Raw genomic sequence first — 12,572 nt, 5'->3', positions numbered from 1 at the left:
TTTCTAAAGGCCAAGTTGTTTTGTGGCGTGAGGGCAGAATGGGGAAAGCATCAGAGAACAGGAAGACAGATGGTGCCTGCATCAGGCAGTGGAAATATATGAAGAGTACTGGGGTTGGGAGTGTTTCAGTTTTAAATGTGGTGATCAGGGAAATATTAAAAGGAGGAAAGACCTTAAAGAGACAGGAGAACTATCTGAAGCATCAGAACAAGTACAAAGGCCTTAAGGCAGGAAAAGGCCTCATATGCTCAGAGAAGAGTAAGGAGGCCATATGATTGGTGTAGAGAGACAAAAGGTGAGAGCATATGAGACAAGTTCAGAGAGGAAATGAAAGCCTGTTGTGATGAATTATATAAGATAAGAAGGCATAAAAAGGTTTTGTGCAGAAAATGACACAATCTGTTACGTGCCAAGCAACATCGTGGACTGCTTTGTTGTGAATAAAATTGAGAGGGCAAGAGACAAAGGAAAGAAATCAATTAAAAGCCTTTTCAGTTATCTATGTGAGGGACAGTGGATTGTACAAGGCTAATAATAGAAGATAGGGATCATCAAGGAAGCAGAATCAGCAAGACTTTCTGGTGGATTGAATGCAGCTTTGAGAGAAAGGTGTTGAGAATGACCCCAAGGTTTTGGGGGATGTTTATTCCCCCACAACCTTGATACAAAACATTTTGTATATCTGTTAGATGGAAATGCTGATTAGAAATTCACAAAAAAAACCCTGGATAGATAAATTTCATTAGCTTGTGCTTGTTGGTGGAAAGTCAGGTGCACCCTTCTTAGAGCCAGCGTGTGGAGTGAAGGTGTACATGCTGGCTTGAGACCTAAGAGTCCAGGTCCTCTATAGCCCATCGGCCTCTTAGTTTTCTCACCTGTCAGAAGAGGGAGTTGAACTAAGCAAACTCTCGGACTCCATATGATACTTCTTAATTTATGAGATTTAATTTCAGGTATGCTAAAAAGAGCTCACAGGACAGGATAAAGTCACTGGCCATCAACTCAGAATCTAAAGATCAGAGTCAAGTGAATAATCTGCTATTGGAAAAACTGTTTATCTAGGACAAAAAGTCAGACTGAGTGTAAAAATAGGCGACATAATACAGTGTGCTGTAGAGAGGTGGGCATGGTCTTCTGTCTTAATAGGAACATCATTTGCATTTTTTAATGTAGCTTGCAGATCATCAGTGCACAAAGTGGAGACCTACACAGGGCATATCACGGTGAAATGGAGCATGTTAACCACTTACGTTTTCTGGAGTCCGATAATCACCTGGTTACTCTCACCTATAGCTCCCTGAGTTAAGCAGCAAACATTGGTATCTGGACACCCATGTTTCCAAAGGCCTGGCTTTTTCATTCCTGGATCCCCTGTGTCTATCTCAATGCCAGGTACATCGTAGTCACTCAGCAAAGACTTGTAGAATGGGTAAATGTTAAAAAATACTCTTCAGTCTTGCATGCTTGCAGGAAAATTTCATCAACTCAGTATGACAGGTAAAAGATCCTCTCATGTTTCTGCACCTGCTGGACTAGAAATAATCACCCTTCATAAATTTGCCTAGCAGCCCTGGAGAAAACCACATTGAGTGATGGAAGGATTATGGAGCCGGAGTCTGGATCCTTAGATTCTAGGCCTGGCGCAGTCATCCCAGCATGTGTGACTTGGAGACTGGACCAGGCCCATGGCCTTGAGAGACCTCAGTTTCCCCTCAGGAAACCTAAGAAAGCGGTAACAAAGTTTCATCGAGTTTTCGATTCTGTATGTTTTTCTCTATTATTTGTGGATGTAGTGAACCTTACTGGAATATAAATGCAAGTATCTTTCTCATAATAATAAATATTCTATTTGATTCAGTTCTTGTCATACTAAAAAAACTAAAATAAATTGTTTAGAATTTAAACTTTTGAAAGTGTGTCTAACCAGTAAAAAAATGCTATAAATGCAAGTATTCTTGATTTTGTTTTTTACAGTACTAGAGATCGAACTCTAGGCCTTGCACATGCAGGGTAAATGCTCTACCATGCAGGTACATCCACAGCTCCCATAGTCATCTTTATAACGTGTTGACTTTGCAAGAATTCTAATGCTTTTCAAATGGTTGTTGCCGCATGAAACATTTCTGATCCTACTAATCAACAGAAAATTCCCAACAATTCCAAGTTACATTGGTGACTTTATGATGGCACGAATTGTCAGCTTCGCAGTTCTTTATATACTTTTCTAACTACCATTATGGATTTTTAGGTATCAGAGATTATGGCAATCAGAAGTTGTCTCCAGCTCCAACATAATTTCTATTGAGTTAAATTCTACAAGCACATTACTTAGAGAATACATTTACCCCGTATAATGGAAAAACAAATTACAGTTTGTTATGTTTTTTTTTTAAATGGAAAAAATTTGAATAAAACAAATTACATATTTGCAAAGAAGGAAATATTTCTAGTAAAAAAGGATAGTGAAGAATAGATATTTAATTCTGAAAATATTAGTTGACAGAATTTCCTACAATGAAAAAAATTAGAAATAGTTTACTTGGCTAATAGGTTAAATAAATCTTGGCACTTGAAAAGATGTACTCCTCTATAACCATTAATAATGTTGTAGAAATATTTTTTGTTCCTATACAAAGATGTTTGATATTTTATCCGATATAAAGAATGTATAAACAAAAACACATATATTTGTAATATTTCACAGATCTGAAAAATTATTTGTTCAAACATGCACATTAACATATATTTGTATTTCAAATGTCAACAGTGGGAATTATAGTACTAATTTTCTTTCTTATTTTTCTTTCCTCTTATTTTTCTATACTTAGCATTGTTTTTAATGAACACAGAATAAATGCACCAAAACTGTAATAAAGAAACAATTCTGTCCTATTACAAATCAGAAATTTTCCGTGTCATTTTTAGGTTTTACTTCTCAATCTTTTCACTTTTCTCTTAGGTTTTACACACTGACACTTGATTATACTGAAGCTCAGTAAAACAGACCAGAGCTCTGAGGCTGATTCTGGATCAGACACTATCTGCCTAATGAACATTGGCAAGGAATCTGATTTCTTGTGCCTGTAACCACATTCATAGAACATCAAAAAGTTGGCTTACCCTAAACACCTAGAGAGACAGGCTTTTGGAAACTTGAGGAAAATGATTTGTAAGCACAACATTCTACCAGTGCTGGAAGCATAGTACTTGAAGTACCACAGACCATAAGCCTTCTTTAATCAGCTGCCTGAGACTGCAATGACGGAAATTTATAGTCTAAGTTGGACGTGGAAAACCCATAGGCCATGCTGGCAATCATGGACTCACATATGCTCTACTGCTCCCTAGATTGAGGCATGATACAAATCAGTTTTCTTAGGAGAAAAAGGAGAGAAATGGGAGTTTGATCATGGGATATGCAGGAGGTCAGTGAGGAGTCTAACAGACTTTGGAATAAGGATGACTGAAGGACAGGCTTTGGTCAGAGGCTACACCTTCTGACCTTTTTGGTATAACTCACTCTGTCCCTATATCCTTAACTATAATTTTTTCTGTCACCCACGAGAAGGTGACAGAGGAGGCTCAGTTCCAGAAACCCAAGGATCATTCAAGAAATCTTTCTTCTGTACCCTGACATGCTAAAACTCTGCATATGTATTGCTGAAGTTTCTATGAATTCCTTCTCTCTACATTTTCTGCTTTCAGTATTCCTTCTCCTCACTGACTTCTAATTGCTCTCCTAGCTAATGAAGGCTTTCCTTATGATCTACTGTATACGTATGTGTGTGTTATGTTGCGTTGTGTGTATACTTGTAACTTCCAAGATACACAAGATCATTTCCTAAGCCCTTTACCATAGTCATTCAGGTACCTGCCTCTGTGCACTTAACTACCCTCTGTTTACACTGTGCCACACACATTCCTTAGCACAGGCTTTCTTGTCTTTCCCACTAGGCTTCAAGCTCCTGAGGATGAGAGCAGTTTTCTAGACCTTGGTATCCTTATCAAGAACCATGTAGCCCACAGGTAGCTCATGACTTCCATGAACATCAGGAATTTTACAGAGAAGATATGAGCTGCTTGAAGGAAGGCCCTTGAATGGATAAGCGGAAATCCCATGATCTTCACTTGGAAAACAAAAGATTAATCACAATAATCTTTACAGGTCCTTTTAAATGAAAAGTCTCATTCTATCAATTTAAAAGTTCTGAGCAAGTGTGAAGAAATGTGATCCTAGAGACAAAGTGAGGTGCAAAAAAAATGTGTAAGTGGTTTAACTACTGATACTATCTGAAGAGAAGTTTAACGGAGAAAAGGGTTCCAGTGAATTTTTATATGTGTGCATATGCATATGTACACTTGATGTATATGTGCTTAATGTGGCCATCTATGATTTTTTCTTCACCGTCCCATTTTTTAAAAGGCAGAGTAGCCACATTTTCCTCATTTGGGTCACCTTTCTAATCTAGTCTCTAAAGCTCAAATAATCTACCAGCTCTGGGTCAACTTTCTTTTGTTCAAGTTCTTCACACCTGGAAGGGTTTTCAGAAAAATGTTTGCTGTATCTCTCACAAGGCAGTGGCTGGAAGAGATTTAACAGAACATGTGGCATTAGTCACATTAACATTGGCACCTTTGGGTATCCTAATCTGGCTTTCACCTTCAAGCCCAGCTGTTTCTGAGCTCTGTTGATTGAGTCCTGGATAACAAGCTATAACAGTTGTATTAAAACTTGATAATATCCTGCCTCAGCTTTTATCTCTATTTACAGGCATCACTAAGGGTATGACATGAACTTTTCTTTGCACAACCACATAAAGACATGCCAGTGTCCCCTTACCAAGTCTCTCTTGCTCCAGCCCAGCCAAGATCTAATATATTTTCACTGTTTTCCTGTCTTGGAGGTGGGTTATATGACTTGTATTTGGACACTGCTTCTTCCCAGCCATGTGGCAGGCTGACCATTTGGCCTTTCTTTTGTACATCCTTAATTAGTTGCTTGTGAGGGGCAGTGTTTTGCAGGTGGCTGTTAGAGAGGGTCAGTTCTTCTAACTTGCTTTTAAGTGACTTCTTTTTTGAGCAGCAGGATCTAATTTTAAATCACAGACAGACGCAAGATTTAGTCTATCCTCAGTCCATGTTAAGTGTAGAAAGGACCCAGAAAAAATGTCAGCAGGTGGCTCAGCAACTCAATGGAAATATTTGCATGCTTAGTATGTGCTTGAACCTGCACAAATGTAAAAGGCATTCTCCTTGAAAGACACTGGACGAAGAAAGGCAGAATTTATGAAATGATCAGAGAACCACTAGGTATTATAATATGTTATCATCTGATCAAACATGATTGTATATAAGAATTATCTGCAGTCAAAAAAAAAAAAAAGAATTATCTGAAGTCTTATCAAAACCCAGAATGCTGATTCAGTAGTTCTAAATCCAGAGATACAGAACCATATATATGTGTACCACAGTTTAGAGAAGGGGAGAAACAATACAGATGCCAGTAGCAGAATAGTTGAGATGAATGTGTAATTTGCTGGTTTCTTTGAGTGTTGAGCTAAGTTCTCTGGAAGACAGTAGCTTAGACTGATACGGAATTTGGAATTTCAGTTATTTTTGACAGAGGATTAGGATATTTGGATAGATTACAAGCAAGGAGAGAGGTATTATAGATCAAGGAGATTCTGTGATGACAATCACCTCTTGAAATATTTAGGGGCTATATTGGGGGTTACCAAGCAGACTCTGATTGGGGTAGTGTGTCCTCTTATTGAAATCTATGCTGGCTGGTACCAAATCAGAACCAAGAGGTTCTCGGTTCATAGTCTCACTGCATAAAGATTTTTTTGTATGCAGAATATGTCCTCTGAATTTCTGTTTATCCCACTGGAGAAGCTCAGCACAATCCAATTACAATTGTAAAATGTATCTTCCTCTCCCAGCCGTATGGCCACTGGACAGGTGTCAATGGGAGACTCAGATTCATGGAAGGGCCTAGAGCAGATAACATATAGGTAAATCCATCGAAATTGATCTCTGTAACTTCTAAAATATGTAGAATGATATAGATCTAAAATGTAGAAGAAAATCAGAACTTCATTCCATCATTATAAATGAAGTAATCTGAATGAGTGAGAGTTGTTTCAGATTTATAGGAACTCAATATCCTCTATCTTCACCTTATATACAAAAAATATCTCTTTATTAAGGCTAGTCTAAGTATGTGTTGGAAACCTCATGTGAGCCAGATGCCTCCCACCCACTCTGCAGTTAGACAGGCTATAACATGACCACAGAATGGCCTCACCATGGTCCTCATGTACTATCCTAGCCTCTTACAGTCAGCACAACCTGGTCTACAGAATTTCCTGAAATTAGAACCAGAAACCCACAGACATTATTATACGTCACTTGGACTTATGCCAAAGACCCTCAGAATGGTTCTGGATATTTTTCCTTAATTATTTCTTTAATTTAATGAACATGTAGAAATACTCTGGGATATACAAGGCACTCAGATGCTATGGAGAACACAATGAATAAAGCTCAAGTTTTTCATTGTTTGAGAGGGAACACAAATCATAATATAAGCATGATTCAGAGAAGTGTAAAACTAACCCTACATCAGAGGAGATGAAAAAAGGAATTTCTGAGTTGGGTTTAGTAAAATAAGCAGAGATTTCACATGTAGGGCACAGACATTGGACACAATTATTTGAGCCCAGGGATATTATATGGAAAGACTCAGGGCAGGGAACAATCAGGTGTAGATTGGTAAAGTATCAAGTTTGAGTACTGAGATGGGGAAGGGAAGAGATGGAGCTAGAAATGGGCTGAATCTACCTTTATCCTTGAATATTTTATTCTCAGCAGGGAAACTAGAGCTTTTCTGATAAAACTGAAGTCAAGTCACAACCCTCTGAATCTCTCACTGAGATACGTGCTTCATTAGAATAAAGTTTTTTAATATTTTGTTTACTCTGAAATCCCCAGCTCCTATAATAGTGTTAAGCATGCATAATGCATGTAATATTCCATGCATGAGTATCCTTATTCCATGGGGTTAATAGTTTTCCATATGCTGTGTCAAGGAGATTGAACCTTGCATTGAAATCTTTGGAAAGCCATCAAAGGGATTGAAGCAGGGAAAGAACAAGAAGAATTTATGTGCAAGTTGATTAATCTGAAGACTGATTATGTGGCTTCCCTTGATTATGTAGAAAGAAAGCAAAAACAGGGTGTCTGCAAAACAGATTGTTGGAATAATCTTAAATTTACTAAGTAAGACATATTATGAAGATTAGCAGTGACCAGGAAGAAAAAGGGACTTTAAAAGATGTACCTCTGTCTATGGCTTCAAGCAATTGCCCTATATTTTCTTACAACAGCTTTAAGGTTTCCAAATACCAGGGTTTGAACTCATGACCTCACACTTGCCAGGCAGGTGCTTATGATGCTGAGCTAAATCCTGAGCCCTTAAGGTTTTCAGTCTTGTATTAATGTCTCTGATGCACTTTGCTCAGCTTTACCGCAGGGTGAAAGAGAAAGATACAGTCTCAGTCTTTGCACATGGACATCCAGTTTTCCCAGCACTGTTTGTTGAAGAGACTGTCTTTTCTACAGCATCTGTTTTTGATTCCTTAGTCAAAAATCAGATGATCATAGGTGTTTAGATTTGTTTCTCTGTCTTCTATTCTATCTCATTGATGTACATGTCTATTTTTTTGTGTGAAGTTTTTATTACTGTAAATTTGTAGTATAATTTTAAATTAAGTATGTTAATGCATTGCTTTTTTTGCTTAGAATTGCTTTTCTATTCTGTGTTTGTGCATCCATATGAATTTTATGATTGTTTTGAGGGTTATGTAAAAAATATTGGTATTTTAATACAGGCCACATGGAATCTGTAGTTTGCTTTAGTAATATTGCCATTTAAACAATATTGCTTCTCTCAGTCCATGAATAAGACTTCATAAATAGAACCCCAAAAGCACAGGAAATAACATCAAGAACCAACAAATGGGACCTCATCTAATTAAAAATCTTTTGCACGTCAAAAGAAATAATGAACACAGTGAGAAGATGAGAAAAAAATCTTTGCTCTTCTGATAGGGGATTATTATTTAGAATCTATAAAATCCTAAAAACTTGACACCAAAGTAGGGAAAAAGCCCCAGATAACCCAATCAATAAATAGGCAAGTGAATTGAACAGAGAATTCTGAAGAAATACAAATGGATGACAAGTACAGTATATGAAAAAAAGTTCTCCTTTGCAGGAAAATGTATGAAAGTGGAGACCAACATGTCAAATGAAATAATCCAGCCAGAGAAAAATTCAAGTCTTCTTTAATACTGTATAAGAAACTTAAAAATAAATAAATACAAATACAAAAAGATGGGAAACTTGGAGGTAGCCTTTTAATGATAGAGAAGGGGATTAGGAGGTCAGAGAGAAAAGGGAGAGGTGGGAATGAGCATGAACATAATCAAAATACGTTATTCACATGTAACACTATAACATCAGAGATTTATTATTTGTACTACTATTGTACATCAATAAAAATTAAAAATGCTTAAAGTAGGAGCCAAAGAAAAGGAGACAAAATAACTCCCAGGGAGTCTAATCAAGAGAGCAAAAATATGAATAGTAAGAGCAGAGTGAGGGGAGTGGGAGTTTGAGTGTACTCTTTCGAGTGTCCTATGTAAATTATGAAATGTTCTCCAGCATGAAACATTGCATGGTGAGGCTGCATGAGTGTATATCACAGCTTAAATGAGATAGGCTCAGCATCTAGTAGAACTCATCTAGATGCAAATACATGCACAGCAAAACAACATAACTAGCAATTTGTAAGTGTACCTATAAAGAGACATGGGGGCAGAAAAGACACATTGTATTATGTCCAGTGAATTCTTGACTAAATAAATAATTCTTCAAAGGATGAAGAAGGAAATAAAGACATGAAAAATAGGAAAATTGAAGTCAAGGTGGGAGAGAGTGAGCCAAAGATTGGAATTCCAGACATGCAAAATGACATGAACAAAGAATTCGGTGTGACTGGAGAAAAGGGCACACAGGTAGGCAGAAAGTGCCTGAATCTGATAGGACAGTTTTGGAGGGCTTTGAATGGCAACATTGGGAATTTAAGCTTTATCCTGTGGCTATTGGGAATGAAGGATTTTAAATTAGCGTAGTTATGTGTTATTACTTATGACTGGGAACAATAGTGCGAGGTAGTTGCAGGGAGAAGAGGTTGAAGACGCGGTGTGCAGTGTAGGTGGTGATCACAGAAGATGACAGATGCTGGATAAGGAGCATGATACAGAACAAGAGGTAGAAATTGGTCACTGGTGGGTTTCACAGACTCACAGGCCAACTTAAGCTCATGAGAGAAAGAAAAGAACAGGATGAGACTGCTTTTTTTTTGTTTGTTTCCTTTTTCTTAAGAGGCTGAGTAATATCCTCTTTAGGACAATGAGGTTTGGAGGAGGAGGAATGTCAGCAGGTTGACAAATTGCATTTTGGATCCTACTGCTTGAGGTAAGACTGCACTGGTGGATATTTTGGACCTGATTCCTCTCCTCAGAAAGGTCATTTAGGTGCTAGGCTAGCATTTGTGCCTCTAGCAGGTCTAGAACTGGTGGCAAGAGAATCTTTAATTCATAGAATTTGATGTTATGAGAGGAAGGATGAGTGACATCAGTACCTAGGGATCAGGAACCAGGATGAGGTCATATCACAGCTGTGGCCCCAAGCTTGTCATCTAAGTAATAGACTGATAGGAGGAGGCAGAAATCAAAGCCAAAAATTTGGGGAAGCCAAGGAAGCCAGAGTGAGGAAGCGTGTATGGGCACCTGTAGGACAGATGCAGGCTGGTGCTGAGCTCTTGCTGCTGCTCAAGGTGGGTTGCTGGGCCTGAGGAATTGCCAGAATGGAAAATTTAAGCAACCCCCTCCAGCAAAGTTATATCTCCTGTCTTAAGAGATCAAATACATGCTTTTTTCTTTTACTAACTTGCTTATGAACATGTCTTTGCAATTCCAGAATGTAGTCTGGACAATTTCATGCTAAAGTTAAGTTTCCATCTTCTTTCTGGTGGCAGAGAGGCCTTGAAGAGGCAACTGTCAGGAGAAGAACTCCATGTAAAATACAGAGAACTGTGTTTTTTCACGTGGCCAATTCTCTTCATCATTTTATGATCCAGGGATAGGAAGGGGACAACTTCTGAACTCCCATTCTAGTTCACACTGAATCAAACAGGTTAGACCAGGACTTGCTAGCTGCCCAAATTCAAAAGGACCATCACAACAAATGCTCATTTGTGTTCCCATAAAAGAACTATAAACTGTGCGGTCCTCCAGGACAATGTACTGTTGGGACTCAGGCCTTCATGTGCATTACCATCTGAATCCAGGGCCTCTGTGTAGGCTGTGGAGAAGAAGAGAGACTAGAAAACATGTCACTTATGGTGAAAGATCATTGGCCAGGACTAGTTGTGTGATCATGAATAAATCTAAGGAACAATAATATTTGCCACCCGTGACACACACGCGGCACTCTAACTCACAGCTAAAACTGAAATCCCAAATAACTCTCTATGTATGAAACTTTATGTGAGGCAGGAGAACAGAAGAGTAAATATTGTGTTGAATAGATCAAAAACAAGGTGCTGTGTTCATTCACTGAAAGGGATTAGGGATGACTTCATTAGAGAAAGTTGGACTTAAAGACAGCTTTAAAGGATGGTAAAAACTGTGGAAGACAGGAGAAGTCATGGAGGAAGAAGAAAGAATGACAAAAGAATGGTGGACATGGCAGAAAATGCTCCTTTGTCTTGGGAACATCCAATGGTCTGATTTACCTGCAACTCGGGGGAGTTGTGGGAGGTCAGGTCAGAATCCTGAGTGATGTCCATATTGTAAGGGGCTTTGGGATTTGTGTTTAGTCCAGTAAGTATTTAAGGGCAGGAAGTCCCCACCACTCTCATTGTTAAGTCTCCTACTTAGTAGAGCTGCTGAGAGGCCTTTCAGAATATCTTTAATCATGTTTTGAAGGATTATAAAAACACACAAAAAAATCACACAGTTCCTTTTTGCGCTCTCTTCAGACACATACCTTAGCAGCAAGGGATGTATCCTTAAATATTTCCTCAGGAAAAATTAATGAAGAAAATTAAAATAGACTTTGTTTCAAAGTGTTCCAAATGAACTCATTTCACAGCCTCTATCATGGTTTCATTGCCTTTTGGGAAATTTATTTAAGTTATTAAAAAAATTCCCTAAAATTCTCAGCTGAAAAATTGGCTTCTGTTTTTTCTACAAAGCTAACTCACCTGATTTGTCAGAACAGCTTGAAAATGAAGTGCTAACTGGTGGGTTTTATTGAAAGGAAACCAAGTGGAACAACATATGTATTTTCTTAGGAAACTCAAAAAGCTCACAGTCATGTGGTGTTCCTTGGGGTGAATTCTTTGTTATGAATTACAACCTGCTTACTGATGAGTTGTTAATAAAAAAGTAGGCCTGCCGGGCCATTATTTTTTTTTTTTTACACAGTACATACTGTTTAGTTTTCCTTCCTTCTTTATTTCTTTTTTTAAAGTTTTCATTAATGCACTGAGTGTGAATAAATCTGTTTCTAATTTGTAATTGTTTTCTCTTCATCTGGACAATAATTTATGGCCAAACCTAGCACTTGTCCATTATTAGCATACCTCCAAAAGGAAAATATTTTGAATTTTCAAAAACTTTCCTTTTTTTTTTTAAAAACAGGGAATAAAGGCCAAAATAGGATGGCAAGGATCTTGTTTGTGGAAGTGACATCCAAATCTGAGCTCAAGGGATGTCAGAGGTAACCCAGGAGCTCCTGGGCTGGTCCACACTGCCTGTAAGGAAGCCTAGCCAGCTGGAGTTGTTTGGGGCTGAGAAAACAGGCTAGGAGAAAACTGTTGAGGAAAACTAGAAACAGATGGTAACCTGAGGTGGCAGGACAACTTTATTTAGCGTGGCAGTTTAAATTTATTTATTTATTTTACAAATGCGTCTGGTCACACTGGGGAACCTCTATGCATACTCATTATTGTGCTGTTAATAGTGTATTTGATTTGCCAAGGAATATTAGCAATTACATACACTATGTATTCAAGTACATTCATATTTTAATGGGCCTTTGCCAGGCATGTTAGTGGTTAGAGTTTTATGTGGAAAGGGCAGAGAAGCCGCTGTTTGAAGTTCTAGTGGTGTGGAAAATGTGTGTCTATCAATTAGGGATGTAAAAGTGGCTGCACAACTAATGCCAAGTTGTCGATAAACAGCCAGTTGCTTGTTAATAATTGCTGTGGATACTTTCTTGATTTTAGAAGTATTTAAGTTTATGGTGTTGATCCTTCATGGAAACGTGGGTGACGGATGCATTGTTTTCATTGGAGGTTCAGTTTGCATGCAGGGATAGATTTGGATGTTTAATTCATTAGTTCATATCTCTTTTTTTAAATTTTTAAATTTTTTATTTTTAAAAAAAGCAAAACCAAAAAAGGATAAAAAATACAGAGTTTCATATCTCTTTTTCCT

Source organism: Cavia porcellus, unplaced genomic scaffold, assembly GCF_034190915.1.
Source record: "Cavia porcellus strain 051 isolate PalLab524CR breed Dunkin Hartley unplaced genomic scaffold, mCavPor4.1 scaffold_22, whole genome shotgun sequence".
NCBI classification, from domain to species: domain Eukaryota; kingdom Metazoa; phylum Chordata; class Mammalia; order Rodentia; family Caviidae; genus Cavia; species Cavia porcellus.
Note: the sequence above shows the minus strand (reverse complement) of the source record.